The sequence below is a fragment of the Oncorhynchus kisutch genome, linkage group LG5 (genome assembly GCF_002021735.2).
Source record: "Oncorhynchus kisutch isolate 150728-3 linkage group LG5, Okis_V2, whole genome shotgun sequence".
Classification (NCBI taxonomy): Eukaryota; Metazoa; Chordata; class Actinopteri; order Salmoniformes; family Salmonidae; genus Oncorhynchus; species Oncorhynchus kisutch.
This window is the reverse complement of record NC_034178.2, coordinates 38,784,070-38,801,176: the sequence shown is the minus strand read 5'-3', so window position 1 is coordinate 38,801,176 and position 17,107 is coordinate 38,784,070. Positions and strand designations below refer to the sequence as shown.

Genomic DNA, 17,107 nt, shown 5'->3' with positions numbered 1-17,107 from the left:
CCGCTGCGATGCATGGTGGAGACTGTGCATCTGTAGTGTAGGCAAATCACCCAGGGGAGTTCTGGTTGGCCCGGGGATTTCATAGAGGAGAGATGAGGCCTGTGTCCCTGTATAGAGGGCTTGTAGTTGACATACAACGCCTCCTGGCGGCCATATTGGAATACCACCGCATTAATTATTCGAACAACAGCCGAATGGCTACCAGAAACTGCATGAAAACAGTGCCCAAAACTAGTTGATTCAAAACCACAATCATTTTCTTTAGAGTATTCTAACAAGGCAGGAAAGAAACATGTTTACAGATTCTCCGCAATCGTGGAACACCATCGGTGACACCAATGAGATAAGACTCAAGAACTGTCAGAAAAAAACTTTTTGCCCGTCAAGACCTGAACCCACACAGCTGTCAGTAACGGGTCTGGTAAGATCATTTCATCACTGGTAAGTCACGTCTGATGGATTTTGAGTTTAGTTTAGCTGTTATGCTAACCAGGTGTTAACAATAACACTAAGTTAGCCAAAATTAGCTAGCTAGATACCTTGTAATCCAGCAATTAGTATTTCTTAAGCCCAACTATTTTCTTTCTTTACAATTTAAACACATTTACCATAGCATCTACAAAAATGGTGGCTTTCCTGTCCCGACCTTATTCACCAGGAAAAACACTTAAGTGTGAGATAATGACACAACATTTTTTGGTTTTGATTTAATTAAAGTGTTTTATTATTAATAAAAAATATGTAACAGTTATATTACAATTTTTTTATATACAGTATATATATTGTAGAGCATGGTCAGTACCATGAAATTGGCTTGTCCCTCAGTCATGTTTTAGTGACAGATTTTCAGTTGTGTCATAATACGAATGAGAGTATTTTAGTTTAGTGGACTACTACTACTTTAGTGGACTACTTAAAAAACAAAAATATCAAATAAATATTACAAATCATTTACAAGTAATAGCTGTCCCTCCATTTCATGTCACTGGTGTTAAAAAGTATCTAATCCACCACTTTGAAAAAAATGCAACATCCTTGACAAATTCTTCCTGGGTCAAAGGATCATTGGAGACGGAACTGTTTTGAAAAACACACGGTGACAGTGCACTCTCTCTTCATATGTTAACAATTTGAGGATTAACTTGTTAATTTCATGCAAGGACTTAAGATGTGTCACTGGTGATATACAGTTTATAGTAAGGGGAAAGGAAATTGGGTAACAATTATTGATCAAATTGCATGATTAAGTGACTTATTCACAATTAAAGAAGTGTGGTTTGAGCTACAGTGACCACCATCTTAGATATGCCATCTTGTCTGCAGATTTGTCACTGGTGTTATCATCACTGGTGTTACTGTTCTTGCTGGTAACACCAGTGACATGACGATAATGCCAGTGACAATCAATATCACAAACTTTTTTCTCTTTTTTCTCAAACTTTTTTCTCAACGTTATAAAACCCTTAACAATTATATATATATATATATATATATAAAAAACGTATTAGCATTTTATTACGTTATTATTTCAATATTCTAATCACATAATATGGCTTTCCTTTTGATAGAATTTAGATGCTGCTGAAAAGCAAAGACTCTACAGACAGTGCAGTGATGCTGACCCACACCGCAGAGCAGCCTACTTTAAACAAAAACACTAGACTTAATTAAAGGATTTAGAGAGTCAAAAAAGAAAGAGAGTGAACGTCTTTTGGTCTTAATCTTTGAGCAATAACCCTAATTTTATTGTTCATATTAAATCAACCCATCTTATGAAATCTGAAATGATTTTTAATAAAAAATTATTACTAATAAATTGATCAAATGTGTTTGAAATAATCTTATGTTTGTCACTGGTTTCACATTGCGTCACTGGTACGTTATTGTATGGCATATTGGTGTTCTGGCATCAGCGTTGGCCAATTTAATCTAACTGTTGCTACATTCGTTAGTAAACATTTTAAGGATATGATCATTCAATTTTGATGACTCAAACTCAGTTATTTCTAATGTTACAAAAAATGCAATAGTATAAGTGGAAAAATGTCAGGCAATAGAACTTTACACAGTAAATTATTACTAATCCAACCAATTTATTAGTATTATCATTAACCTTTTCAGTCTGTGATTATATATGCAAATTAAAGACAAAGGCTGAAATGTCATCTAAAATATAGGTAACACCAGTGACCAAAAGGCAGCACCAGCATTCTTCTATGTAAATGTGGTAAAAATATAAAAATATATTAAGCTGTCATTTATGTTGATTTATAATGTTAAGGGTTTAACTATTATCTGACTTTAAGTTTTGATTAAATAAATAAATAAATGTGTAAAAATTGGCTGTTCAAAAAGCCACCATTTTTATAGAATGACCCAAATGTTGTGGTAACCTTGGGCAAACCATCTTCACTTTCACAGTGGCACCTCCAAGTGACTTTCTTGGAGAAAAGTATCTGGCATTAGACTTGGTAGTAGTAGTTGTGTGTATGTTTTAAGCTAAGGATCCATCTCCTGCTTCCATACATTTCACCACCTAGATTACAAGGGTTGGATTTGCACCAAAAAAATGTAATGTCTGCACAATGCATATACAACATTTATTATAAGGATTAGCCTCATACATTGTCTACTGGTATCATTTCTAAATTGAGAACATATAGCTGAACAAAGGTAAACCGTGTGTGTGTTACAGTAAGCTATTCTTTGCTTCAGATGCACAATGATTCAATATGTGTTATTTCATAGTTTTGATGTCGTCACTATTATTCTACAATGTAGAAAATAGTCAAATTAAGAAAAACCCTTGAATGAATAGGGGTGTCCAAACTTTTGACTAGTACTGTATGTAAAGGTCAGAAATCTTAGTAACAAGTAGGCTATTATTACTAAAGAATAATTTCAGGTGAACAAAAAAAGTAAATACCAGAGGTGGCCAACCTCGTTCCACTGAATCCTGATCTACTGGGTGAGCAGACCTCTGTTCCAGACCAGCAATAGCACACTTGATACTTGATTATTAACTAATTAGGTTTTATACATTAAATCAGGTGTGTTAGTGCTGGGTTGGGATCAGAAGCGTGCACACCCAGCAGGGTTGGCCTGCTCCATTTGTAATAGGTTTATACATTGTGTGACTTGAAAACTGTATTTTTTGGTACACATATAGGTAAAGATATAATCCATGGTATACAAGGATGTACCCTTATTCTCTTGGGACATTCATTGGAACCTCTTCATCTGCAGACAGGGTTTAACGGCTCTCTGTATCTGAGGACAGAAACATCCCAAAGAAACAGGCTCCATTATACTCAAGTTAGACAGCCCTGATTATTTAGTTGCTATATCTCTCAGTCCTCAGTTTTTCTCACTAGGGACTGGAACTGGAGAATAGTTTCATAATGTCCACCCAGAAAGGTACCTACCCTATCCAGAGTAGCCTACTCTCCCTTCTCTAACAGCTGGAAGTGCTAGCTAATCCTTTCACCCTCTTCCATGGCTGTTTACTATCGACCTACCTAGCTACAAATGCAGTTGGAGTTACAACGATAAATACATCAAGATAGCTAAATAGCTAATATGAAGTTAGCAAGCTGGTGATATTTAATTAATGTAGCTAGCTATACAGTATGTAAAGTTAGCTAACTAGCACACAATATAAGGTAATTTTAGTTAGCCTGCACACCAAGTTTCAGTAGCTAGCTAGCTTGCTAATAATACATTGATTTTAATCATTTTCAGAATATATTTACTTTTTTGAATAGGTTCTCCCACTGCCTTTGTCTTCTTGGTCCTCATAAAAAACGAAATAATGGATTGTCTTCCTGAAGTTTCCTGTGGTAGCAAAACACAGCCAGCCATGTGAACAATTGGAGGACTCCCAACAGACTGAGTTTGATCTTCCAACATGGCGCTTGATGCGGTTGCTTGGTGATTTGTGACGCAACTGCAAGCCCTCTATAGCACATTACAAACACCAGCACACACACACAGCCCTGTTCTCTTATTTTCCTCTTCCCCCTTTTATGATATGTTTCCCTTTTTAGGATATCGCTCTCTTCTTTCCTTTTTCTCTCTCTCCCACCTCTTCCCTATATTCTGACAGTCTTGAAGCAGCTCTCCTTTCTTTGGGATCAAAGAATGGAGGACAGTTCTCGTCTATCTCACATCTCTCTCTCTCTCTCTGGCCCAGCCTCCCCAGGCTCTGTTCCCCTTGTTTTTCTTGGAACATGTCCCTTCCTCTGTCTCCTGAGAAACTGCTACTTAAAAGAAAAATGACCAGATCCCCCTTTGCGTCCCCCTGCATTGTTTTCTAAGAGAGAGAGAGAGCGAGAGATGGAGATGGAAAGAAATACAAAAACAGAGAGTAGAGAGGAGGGAAGGGGAAGGGAGGACAGGAGGGTTGCCTGCGGCTCTTTTCTCTCCTCATCCCTAGCCCCAGCCAAGCTGGACTCATGCTAATTAGTTATTAGATTGCAGAGATGCTCGGGTACCGGGCTAATTAGGTTAGCGGCTGCTAAAATGAAATGTCTTAATGCACTAGCTCTGCTCGGCCCGACTCTGGATGGAGTAATGATGGATGGTGGCTGATGTATCAGGGCACTACAGCACAGTTTTACAGAAAGACTGACACACAGCCAGACATACAGAAATACAGACAGACATAGAGCTGCGCTGGGCTCTGCTCAGAAGCAAATAATTATCAGACTGACCTTTCAGTCCGAGTGAAGGCGTCACTGCTGGATGGGGGAAATTAGAAGGGAGCCTGTATTTTTTGCAGCATGAACTCTTAGGGCCGTGGCTTAGTTAGAGCATCACAATGAATGGCAAATAGATACAGCAGGAAATTGTTTTGGTATGATGTGCTTTGTGTTAGGCCTTGGGCCTTGATGACTTGCATGATTATAAAACGGAACATTTTACATAACTCATTAAGACAAAAAAAACTGTGTCACACAGCTGTGTAAAGATGTAGGATCTTAATTTGATCACTATTTTGTTTCTGATCATTTTTCTGGACAGCAGGAAATGCAAACTTTTAGTGTATTCAAGGTTTTATATAGGCTTCTTGTGTTTTCCACTTTAAAATTCCACACCTACAAAAAAAAATGTAAATTCATTATAATCCACATAATAATTCATATTTCATTCTGCTGCAGGATTATTTTCCTGCTGTAGCAAACTGGCTCAAATTAAGATCCTACATCTGTGCATAATGGGTTTCTCAATATGCATACTAACATGCTCCACGCTCTCATGCTCGAAGTGCATTCTCAGAGGACGCGCTCTTGAGTACGTTCTTGTGAGGACGAGAGTGTGGAGAACGCATAAAACATTTAATTTTAGAAGTACTCGCACTCCCTCTACTGAATTACCTCACGCTGCATCTCCCATTTCAGACTAAACAAGATATACACAAAGGAAATGTTTAGTTCATAATTATCAGCTAGATATATGTGAATCGTAATCTAGCTTGCCAGCTAGCTAGTTAAACAGGCAGAAATGACCTAAGAATTATTTTATACAAGGTAGATTTAAATTCTTCGTGGGTAGTTAGCTAGCCAGTTAGCCCTATTGACTTACTATGGACTTACCCATTCACTGAACCTTTCTTCTTCTAGCCAGGACAATGACAATAGAGATGAAACAAGATAAACACAAAGCAAACGTTTTACCTTATAACTATCAGCTAGCTACAGTATATGTGAATCGTAATAATGTAGCTTTCCAGATAGTATAACAGGCAAAAATGACCTAAAACCAATGTTATCCAAGGTAGATGTCAATTCTTCATGGGTAGCTAGCTAACAATTCTTCATGGCTATATGGCTAGCTAAAAGTAGTAGCTCTATTGACTTACTATGGACTGACAACCTAAGCACATTACAGTGGGTATTGTAGGCAGGTAACCATGCCAAAATTAACACAACATGTATTTATTAATGTATCAAGATAAAATATTGTAGTGAGGCAACATATGATATTTGACATGGCAACATTTCATTCCGAAGTCAGAGTTGATTTTTTCTTGCTTCAGCTCAAATAATTGCCCCCGTTGATTTCATGAATATTTTTACATGGTTGCGTCATATGTCTTAACATACTTTCAGTTGAAGCTTGTGTTGATGCATGCTTCAAAATATGTACAAATGGAGTATGTATTCGAGAAGTGCCCTCCGTGCTTCGTTTCGCATACATTGATTTGGGCTTATACTCTGACCCTCTTGTGTTCCAATTTGCATACTCGGAGCACAGTAGTATGCATTTTGAGAAACACCCAATGTGTTTTCTCAACCCTTGAATGTTGAATGACCTTTCATTCAACCAGCTTTACCACAGAACCTCTCCACAACAGAACATTTTTCTCTCTGTCTGAGCGCCACATTATAGACTAACAGGAACAGGAAATGACACAAGCGACAACAGTCCTCTTAGGGAATGCTGCAGTACACTCTTCCGTTATTATCCTGTGCATGTGTGACATTTCTGTTCCACGCTCCATGCAAATTGTATGAGGTAGAAGGTGTCTTCTTGGAAGAGCCAAATGTAGAGATACATTGTGGGCAGCATGCTGTTAGTCTGCAACGCTTAGTGCCTATTGATTTCCACATGCAGACCAGAGAAACCGGGCCAAGCTTTAATCCAGGCCTGCTTGTGCCACGCTCACTTAATTGTCTTTTAAGACACAGACATTTCTGGCCAGTACATTTTTAATGAGTAACCCAGCAGCATGTGTGGGATTGTTTTGTACTGCAGACTGCAGAGTGGCCAATATGCACCACACAGTATAATATGTAGTCATGAATGCCCACTTAACAGCAAAAGGGTAGCTCAGTGTCAGCTATAAATACATTATTCTAATCTCAAAGGGTTCTGTGATAAGTAGTTGTGCTTGGACTTTTGTTGATATTATTTCCAGTGTTGTGTCATTTGGAAATCATCCCAGACAGGCGTACTAAAACAGTTCTGAATCCCTGTAGGCCTGTTTGTGTGCACTGAGGAACTTTAGCTGGTCACGTGCACAAGTACAGTGAAATGCCTTTCTTGCAAGCTCTTTCCCAACAATGAGAGAGAGAGAGAGAGAGAGAGAGAGAGAGAGAGAGAGACAAGGCTGCATTAGTGTATGGGTGGAGCTAGCAACTCTTCATCTCCGTAAACTGAGTCCTTAGGGAAATTCAGCATAGGCAGTGACTTCTGGGCTTTTAGAGGCCTCATTCAATCAGTGAGAAAATATCTACTCAATTAAAGGAGTTCACATCTGGTCTTATCACATCTGCTCACACAGAGTTACTCAACACCTCCATTGGAATTACATAACTGAGAGTCCACATGTTGCGTAATGGCAAAACCCACTGCTCTGTAGGCAGCTGCTCACTCGTTTTTTTCCCCCTTACACATTTCCTTTTTTTCCACCATCTTCCCTAATTAGCTTAGATGTGTAATGGAATCCTGTGTGTCCCCAGTGTGCAGTGGGAGATGATTGCTAGTGTAAACTAGTGCAGTAAATGGCTGAAGTGGGATAGTGGTGGTGGGGACTGGGTGGCTCTCTGTGTGGCCCAGGACAGATGTGTTATGGCTGGACAGTAGCAGCAGGAGAACCTCTGAGATGAGCTGGAGGAGCATAGAAGGTCGCTAATTAAGACTGGCGCTCAGGCGATAGAACCTCCCTGTAGAGCCCCGACGTACACATGCGACAGGGCTTCAGAGAATAGATGACAGTGTCCACATGGAGGGCTTGGGGGCTCTGCATGAATTTCACACACGAGCTATCTGCAATTCCTCACACACGCACACACACATACACACACTCACTCTCCTACTACCTCCAATGCTCCCTCCAGCCACAGCTATAGGCCGAGGACTGGCATTCAGGCTCATGCAGGTAAACCCACAGGCCTAGAACAACAGAGAAATCCCTGGGTTGCTTGTCTAGCAAATAAAATAAGGGAGCGTTTTCATTATCTACACACACACACACACACACACACACACACACACACACACACACACACACACACACACACACACTCACACATCATTGTACTGTGCTAGGTAGTTAAGTGTAAAGGGTCCAAAAGGAGGATGCTTTTAAGAGACCTTTGTGTTATTAAAGGGTAAATAAGCCTAATGAATAAGTGCTCATTTTTGTAGTGGAGCGTTTGAATAATGAAGGCGTGCAGGCACCGTTGGTGGTTTCTAATCCTGGCAGATGGGGGATAAACGGAGGTAAAGAAAGCATCCAGATGCTCACTCCAAAACACACTTACAGTACCTTAAAGTGGGTCTTCTCCAGCTGCGGTATATTTGTAACTAGACTGTGCGTTTAATAGACTGTTACTGTTTCACAAAAGGGCTGGGGAGGAGGGAATGTGCAGATGAGATTCCGAGAATGCCCTAGTTTTCCTGTTCTGAATCAACCCCATGCTCCCTGCTTTATGATATTGCCCCCTCCAATATTTGTACTAGCACAGACTTGACCTTAGTGGAGTGTTAGTAGGTCCCATTTTTAAGTGTTTGCCCCCTTACCAGCAAATTATTAGAAAGCAATATAGATCATATTTGCTATAACACACACACACAAACACAAATATATACATACCCTAGTGTCCCTGCATCGTCAGACTCCCTGGTTGGTATGTGTGTGTCCCTGAGGCTGGGATATATGTCCTCAGATCCTGGTGTTGGCCTACTTTCCAGATCAGAAGCTGGCAGCCTCCCTCCCCTGTCCAAAGTACCTCTCTCAATTGACAAAAGCATACACCGTGAAATGACAGTAGGTCTGCGAAGACCCACCAGTGGGTAGACAGACAGGAAATAAAATAGGTGAACAACAGCCACACGGCACATAACTAATGCAGCACTTATACTAGGTGGGGACATCTCAAAATAGTTAATCACTCCATTTCCTGATTTTCCAAACATAATGTAAAATGAGCCAAGGTGCTTAGGAGTACGAGAGTAAATAATTCATCATGCTGATGAGAGCATGCTTTGACAGGGAAATGGTGGCCTGTATGAGGGATAGTCAACCTCACACCATATCGCTATGTGTGTGTGTGTGTGGGTGTGTGTGTGCATGTGTGGATGTCCATAAATGGACAAGAACCTCTGAATGTAATATGGCCTTACCGTTTTCTCTATAATAACCGTTTTCTCAATAGCCATCTCAACCGGTCCATTACTAGCTATCGTCTCTCCTCATTCAGTCTCAAGAGAGACATGGGGAGGGGATGAATGGTTTCTCCTAAAAGGTTTGGAGCATTACAGTGATATGTGTGAATTGAATTGTGCTGAATTGGCCTGTTAATTCTGAGGAGAAGGAGCTAATTATCTTAGTTTTAATTTCAACAATTTACTATCTGTGATGTGCTAGATGCCTGATGTAAAAAATATAAAGAAATCCATTGGGGCTGTTATGCTTGACCCATTTTTACTGCAGCTCTCTGCCCCCCTGATTGCTGAATCTTTAACGCATATTGTTTTCCTGACGATAATATCTGGTATTATCCCCAAGTACTCCCCCTTAACAAAGGTGGTGACGGTTGTGACCTAAATAATTATCACCCTATTTCTAAACATGGATTAATTCTAAGCAAAGAGCTTTCTTATCTTTGAAATGTATTCTAAATGTACATCAGTTCAGTTTTAGGCCAGGTCATATCACTATCTCTGCTGCATCCGATGTTTTAAATCATGTGGTTAACTGTATGGAAAAAGGGCAACATTGTGCTGCCCTCTTCATTGACCTGTCAGAGGCTTTCAATACTGTTGATCACTCAATGCTAATTCAGCGGCTTTCCTCAATTGGCCTAGACCAGGCTGCATGTAACGGGTTTGAAGATGACTTAACAGGTATAACTCAGTGCGTATCTACTGACGGTGTTAAATGAGGTTTCCTGGATATTACTAAAGGTGTCCCACAGGGGTCGATTCTGGGTCCTGTACTTTTTACTGTTAACATTAACAATATCGACTTGTTGGTAAAAAAATTGTGACCTGCACTTGTATGCCGATAATACTGTTGTGTATGCTATTGCCCCCATGGTTGACCAGGCTCTATCTGAACTACAGTCTGCCTTCATTGTATTACAGAAAAACTGTATTGAACTGAAATTGAATGCATGTAAAACTAAGTATATGGTGTTCTCTAGAGTGCATAAAACTAACTGATGATTGAAGCATATTTGTTTTGGAGGGTGTCCCTGCTTACAAATATCTGGATAGATGAAAAGTTGTCTTTTAAAAAGCATGTTGATGTGTTAGTTAAGAAGCTGAGAATAGAAATATACTTGCCTCTCACTAAATAGTAGAAAGCAGATTAGTCAGTCGACGTTCCGATTGGTCCTAGACTATGGTGACATCATCTACAGTATATGAACGCAGCTGCCATGTCATTAAAGCCGTTAGATGCAGTTTAATATAGCGCACTGCGCTTTATTATGGGCGACCATTTTTGAACTCATCACTGCATTCTCTACCAGAAAGTTGGTTGGCCCTCTTTGATGTCACATAGGTTGATAAATTGCTATGTTTTCATTTATAAAGCCCTTTTACAAAAAGTCCCACTGTACCTAACTTCATTACTAAACTTTAGACAAACATGTTACCACACCCTGTCTCAGGGATGGCTAACTCTGGAAAGTCTGTTGGTCTCTACTGAGTTGGGTAAATCAGGTTTTAGTTTCCTTGAACCTTATTTGTGGAACAATCTTCAACATGTTCTTAAATTTGATGTTGTGGTGCCTCTAGGCCAATACAGAAAGCTGATTGAGGATATTTTTACTGTTGAATGTATTTGTTTTTTATGACTGTGATTTTCTTTCTGCTTGTATTTTCTGTAATTTATGTAATTCAGGGCTCATCTATAAAAGGGACCTTGGTCTCAGTATGACTCCCTGATAAAAAGAAAGGTTAAATAAATAAATAAAATGTTTGTGTAATGGCATCTGGTGGTGTAACTGTGTGTAGCTGATTATAATAAGAAGATGGGATAATATCCAGGTTACCTGTCATTCCTGTAGCTAGCTGCTGCAGGTGAAAGTTGTGTCAGAAACTCTACAACATCCTCACTCAAAGAGAGATTGACAAATAGTGAGTCAACAGTAGCTGTGGCAGGGCTAAGCGGGGTGTCACAGAGTCCTACTGCAGGGTCTCCTCTCTGTCACTCTGGCTGTCTCAGCCATCTGCTGAGGTGTCATAAGCTTCCCACAGTTCTCTGCCTTATTATTTCTCTCAACAGTATAGTGGAGAGCAGGCGCAGGCGCCTGCCGGGGTAATAACTTTGACTGAGGGAAGCAATAACTCTGTTGGCTCTTTCATCAAATCAGCCCCGACTGATGCGGAATAATCAGCAGTTGAAATCAGGGGAGAAAGCTGAACCGCCAAAATGCAAAATGTCATCAGAATAATAAAGGAATCAATGCGGTGCAATCACTCTGGCCTTTTGGAAGGTAATACAAGGGAGATGAAACGACGTTTTTGCTGTTTACCTTTTGTGCTATTTTCACAGTGAATGAAGGGAGGGAAGTATTTTATGTACAGACCTAATAACTTCCACACATGTGTCAGAGAACAAAAAGTCTTAGCATGGCAGGTTATCCCTCCATACTGACCCCTACTGCTGGAGGTAATCCGTTCTACATCAAAGGGACACAACTATTGGGTTGTTTTACAAAGAAACACGTTTTCAAACCCATATCCAAAGCTCAGTTATCAAGTTTGAAGTTTTTTATGTCACATGCACAAGTACAGTGAAATGCCTTTCTTGCAAGCTCATAACCCAACAATGTAGTGATCAATATCAATTTAGCGCAAAAAAATAACATAAGGTAGAACAAAAACACACAAGAAATAAATCTAAGAAATAAGTAGAACACGAGAATGTAAGAAGATATATACAGGGTCAGTTCCAATACCATATTTACAATGTGCAGGGATACTGGAGTGATAGAGGTAGATATGTATAGGGGTAAGGTGACTAGGCATCAGGATATACTGTATGATAAGCAGCAGCAGCCTAACTTATGCACCGGTACCGCTTGCCATGAGGGAGCAGAGAGAACAGTCTATGGCTTGGGTTGGCTGGAGTCTATAACGATTTTCCGGGCCTTCCCTTCACACCGCCTGATATAGAGGTCCTGGAAGGCAGAGAGCTCGGCCCCAGTGCTGTACTGGGCTGTCCGTACCACCCTCTGTAGCGCCATGTGATCGTGGGCGGTGCTGTTGCATTACCAAGCAGTGAGGACTTGAGGGCCTATGTAAAACCTATTCAAGTTCCTGAGGGGGAAGAGGCTTCTTCACAACTGTGCGTTAGAAAACGACCTATAGGGATTTTTTTTTAGGGCCGATGCCAATACTGATGTATGGAGTCAAGGAGGCAGATTTTTTGGCAGATATTTAATATCCTTTAACTTGTCAATTTTGATGGCAACATTTCCCAGAGACAGTTGTGTATTAATGCATACATTTTCTAATCAAACAATCATTTAACTTTCTTTTTACCAAGCTATGCTGAACAAAAATATAAACGCAACATGCAACAATTTCGAGGATTTTACTGAGTTGCAGTTCATATAAGGAAATCAGTCAATTTAATACTGTAAGTTCAGTAGGCCCTATTCTATGGATTTCACATGACTGGGCAGGGGTGCAGCCATGGATTGGTCTTGGAGGGCATAGGCCCACCCACTTGGCAGCCAGGCCCACCCACTGGGGAGCCAGACCCAGCCAATCAGAATGAGTTTTTCCCCACAAAAGTGCTTTATCACAGACAGAAGAAGCCAGATGTGGAGGTCCTGGGTTGGTGTGGTTACACGTGGTCTGTGGTTGTGAATGCATATTCAATAGGAGTTTGTGTATGCATTGAGTTATTGAGCTTGTTTTGGCTGATCAGTGGAGTCTATGGTGCTACAGATGACAAACAATCTGTTTTCCTTTCCCTTTGGGACTTCTATCAGCCTACTGATCAACATTTGCTTATAAGCATCACTCCAACATGTCACGCCTGTATGTACTGTATGACTACATCAAGCTTGTGACTCTACAATTTGTTGGATGCATTTGCTGTTTGTTTTGGTTGTGTTTCAGATTAGAGTAGAATATGTTTCTAAACACTGCATTAATTGGGATGCTACCATGATTACGGATAATCCAGAATGAATTGTGAATAATGAGTGAGAAAGTTACACACGCACAAATATCATTAATGTAGCAGTGTTTAGAAACATATTATATTCTTATTTACAATAAAAGTGACTCCAAAATGCTACAATACATTATTTACCATTCATTTCTATTGGGCACAAAATAATCTGAAACACAACAAAAAACAAACTGCAAATGTATCCAACAAATTTGTAGTCACAAGCTTGATGTAGTCATAGCGTGCTAAGAATATGGAACCACATACTTAACTCTTCTATATTTTAATACACATAAGTGAATTTCTCCCAATATTTTTGGTGCCATAAAAAGAACAACAAATGTCCCAATAATTATGGAGGGCACTGTATGCCCATAGTTTGAGGAGTGAGAACACACACGCGCTGATCTACAGCTTTCTTGGTCTTAGGTAGCTAAACTAATGGCAACCTTTATTTAGGCATTTTAAAACACTTCCTTCTTTCCCTATTACGACAATCATCTAATCCGACTCGCATCTGTTAATTTACAGGTACGATTGTGGCTGGTCAGATCAGCACACCAGTAAATAGTTAACATTACACCACAAGTCAGATGGCTCATTGACGAAAATGGGGCATGTTCAAAATGATAACCAGCTAACGCTAGCTAGCTATTAGCTCATATCTGATATCTTAGCATTATGTTTATCTAGCCAGCTAGGTAGCATAGTAGCTAATATAGCCAGCCAGCTAACACTACAGATGAAAGGGTTACCCAGCTAGCACAGTGGATCTGTCGGGGCACTCGGCGGTGTGAGTTATCTGGCTCAAATGTATTACTTGGGGCGAGAGCCGATTGGGGCTACTCTCTGGCAGATGATTACACAGGCTGCTTTATATAATTAACATTTCATTATTTATTTATTTATCCATATTTTCCAAATTTTATTTATTTGATCAAAAAATTCAATTACCATTGTATTGTATTACAATTCAATTGATAAGCATTAAAAACTTTGTGGATGGATCTTCCCGAGTGGCGCAGCGGTCTAAGACACTACATTGCAGTCCAAACTGCGTTTCTAAATATGCTGGTTCGAGACCTGTGCCGGCCGCGACCAGGAGACCCATGAGGTGATGCACAATTGGCCCAGCGTCGTCCGAGTTAGGGGAGGGTTTAGCCGGCCGGTATGTCCTTGTCCCATCATGCTGTAGCGACTCCTGTGGCGGGCTAGGCGTGTGCACGCTGACACGGCCACCAGGTGTATGGTGTTTCCTCTGAGACAAAATGTTTTCTTTTGTGGATGGGTATAATTTTTATGTGGAAAATGTATAATCGTAATATTTAAAATTAATAAATCAGGTAATTTTGTATCCGACACCCAATTACAGAGGGGGTGGGGGGGATTCCTCATTGCTAGCTGGGTAGTTATCGTAATCTTTGCTAACAGGACACATAGCTAGCTAGCTTGCTTATTGCATGCATGTCCAGGCATGTCGACACCAGCATTATAAATAGTGAATTAAGTAAACTAATAATTGCAACAGGAGTTCGATTTTGATGACTGTGTCAATCCATCTTTCTGTTGGAGAATGAGCTAGCTTGCTGCTGATGATGAGGATTTTCCCAGCTAGGCATGCAGTGCTCGTGGCTCAGGCGGTGAGTGGCAGCTGACATAGCAGCAGTTTTGCTATGTAGAGGGAAAGCTAATAGAGAAGGGCTGATAGACTAGAAAAATATTTGCCCGATATATCGTCTCGGCCGATTTATGGGTCGTTCTCTAAAGTGAGAGCGTGTGAAAGGGACCATTTTAAGTCCTTAGTGATTTGGACGCTGATGGACTTTAAGCTCTCGATCTGCTCCACTGCAGCCACAGCTCCACTGTCTTACTGCCAGGTCACTGACTTCCTCCATGTAGGCTGTCACATCGTCACCGGTGATCAGGCCTACCACCGTTGTGTCGTCAGCGAACTTGATAATGGTGTTGGAGTTGTACCTGGCCACACAGTCATGGGTGAACAGGGAGTACAGGGGGGTCAGCGTGTTGAGGGCCAGCGAGGCGGAGGTGATGTTGCCTACACTCACCAGGTGGGGTCGACCCGTCAGGAAGTCCAGAATCCAGTTGCAGAGGGAGGTGTTCAGTCCCAGGGTTGAATGCTGAACTGTAGTCAATGAACAGCATTCTCACATAGGTATTCCTCTTATCTAGGTGGGCGAGGGTAGTGTGGAGTACAATTGAGATTGTGTAATCTATGGATTTGTTGGGGTGGTCTGCAAATTGGAGTGGATCTAGGGTGTATGGGATGATGGAGTTGATGTGTGCCAAAACCAGCCTTTCAAAGCACTCCATGATTACAGATGTGAGTGCTACAGGGTGGTAGTCATTGTGGTATGAAGTCTTATAGTCCTTGTAGTAAATGTGTTTTTGACTAGGCTTCTCTTTACTCCTTGTTTTCTGAAAAGGAGCTCGTGACCCATTTTCCTTGTGTCTCCGTCAGCGCCTGATGCTCGCTTCTCACAGGATGTTTACAGACTGACTATCAAACACGCTCGCCCCATTTACCCAAGACAAGCCTGTTTGTAAACTTCAGGTTTTTTGCATTAATGCATCGCAGAGTCAACTTCCCTGTTCCTTTTTTGTGGGTCATATTTTTCTATCTGTTTTTGGGAGCATAGCTTAGTCTGCATTTTTGCTGGGATTGCAAAAAAACAACATGTGACACCAAAGTCTCAGCACTGGTTGGTGTGTGAGAGATGTGTCACTAGTAAACATGGCACTAATATGGGTGAGCCAGAGATGTGTGCACAACATGAAAACGCAACCTAATAAAAAGTAGACTGAATTCCTCCTTCTGTTTTTCCTCTCATCTTCTCTTTTTTTTAGTCTGTACTCTCAGTGCCCCATTTAAAGTTAATAATGACATTAATTATGGAGACACACATGAAACAGATATAATGTAATTAGTGCCACCTGAGCATCAGAATGTTCCCAGGTTTTCTGTCTATCCCATCATTCATCTCAAATTGCCCTGAGAGAGAAGGCCCTGGGCCCAGGCCTCACAGTCTTTCAGTCTCACCTGTTGTCTGGTATCTTCCTCCACTCTGCCAGGATGTGACCTTCAGACAAGTGGTGTAAAGTACAGTCTTGGCCATAAGTGTTGAGAATGACACAAATATTAATTTTCACAAAGTCTGCTGCCTCAATTTGTATGATGGCAATTTGCATATATTCCAGAATGTTATGAAGCGTGATCAGATGAATTGCAATTAACTGCAAAGTCCCTCTTTGCCGTGCAAATGAATCCCCCCAAAATATTTCCACTGCATTTCAGCCCTGCCACAAAAGGACCAGCTGACATCATGTCAGTGATTCTCTCGTTAACACAGGTGTGAGTGTTGACGAGGACAAGGCTGGAGATCACTCTGTCATGCTGATTGAGTTTGAATAACAGACTGGAAGCTTCAAAAGGAGGATGGTGCTTGGAATCATTGTTCTTCCTCTGTCAACCATGGTTACCTGCAAGGAAACACGTACCGTCATCATTGCTTTGCACAAAAAGGGCTTCACAGGCAAGGATATTGCTGCCAGTAAGATTGCACCTAAATCAACCATTTATCAGATCATCAAGAACTTTACCCCAGTCCTCAGCAGTTCAAATCAAATTTGATTTGTCACATACACATGGTTAGCAGATGTTAATGCAAGTGTAGTGAAATGCTTGTGCTTCTAGTTCCGACAATGCAGTAATAACCAACGAGTAATCTAACCTATCAATTTCACAACAACTACCTTATACACACAAGTGTAAAGGAATGAAGAATATGGACATAAAAATATATGAATGAGTGATGGTACAGTACGGTGTAGGCAAGATGCAGTAGATGGTATCGAGTACAGTACATATGTATGAGATGAGTAATGTAGGGTATGTAAACATATAAAAGTGGCATTGTTTAAAGTGGTTAGGGATACATGTATTACATC

The 17,107-nt window shown here is 40.6% G+C and overlaps 1 protein-coding gene and 1 long non-coding RNA gene across 2 annotated transcripts in view; one reads left to right on the top strand and one right to left on the bottom strand.

The window, feature by feature from the left end:
- Positions 1-17,107, top strand: part of ptprga (protein tyrosine phosphatase receptor type Ga) — a 281,211-nt gene that overhangs the window by 137,409 nt on the left and 126,695 nt on the right. The gene's annotated exons all lie outside the window — the stretch shown is intronic.
- Positions 2,580-4,198, bottom strand: LOC116374201 (uncharacterized). The gene is made up of 2 exons (XR_004210017.1): positions 3,753-4,198; positions 2,580-3,270 (listed from the first exon to the last, which is right to left on the bottom strand). It is a non-coding gene; the product is annotated as an uncharacterized LOC116374201 (long non-coding RNA).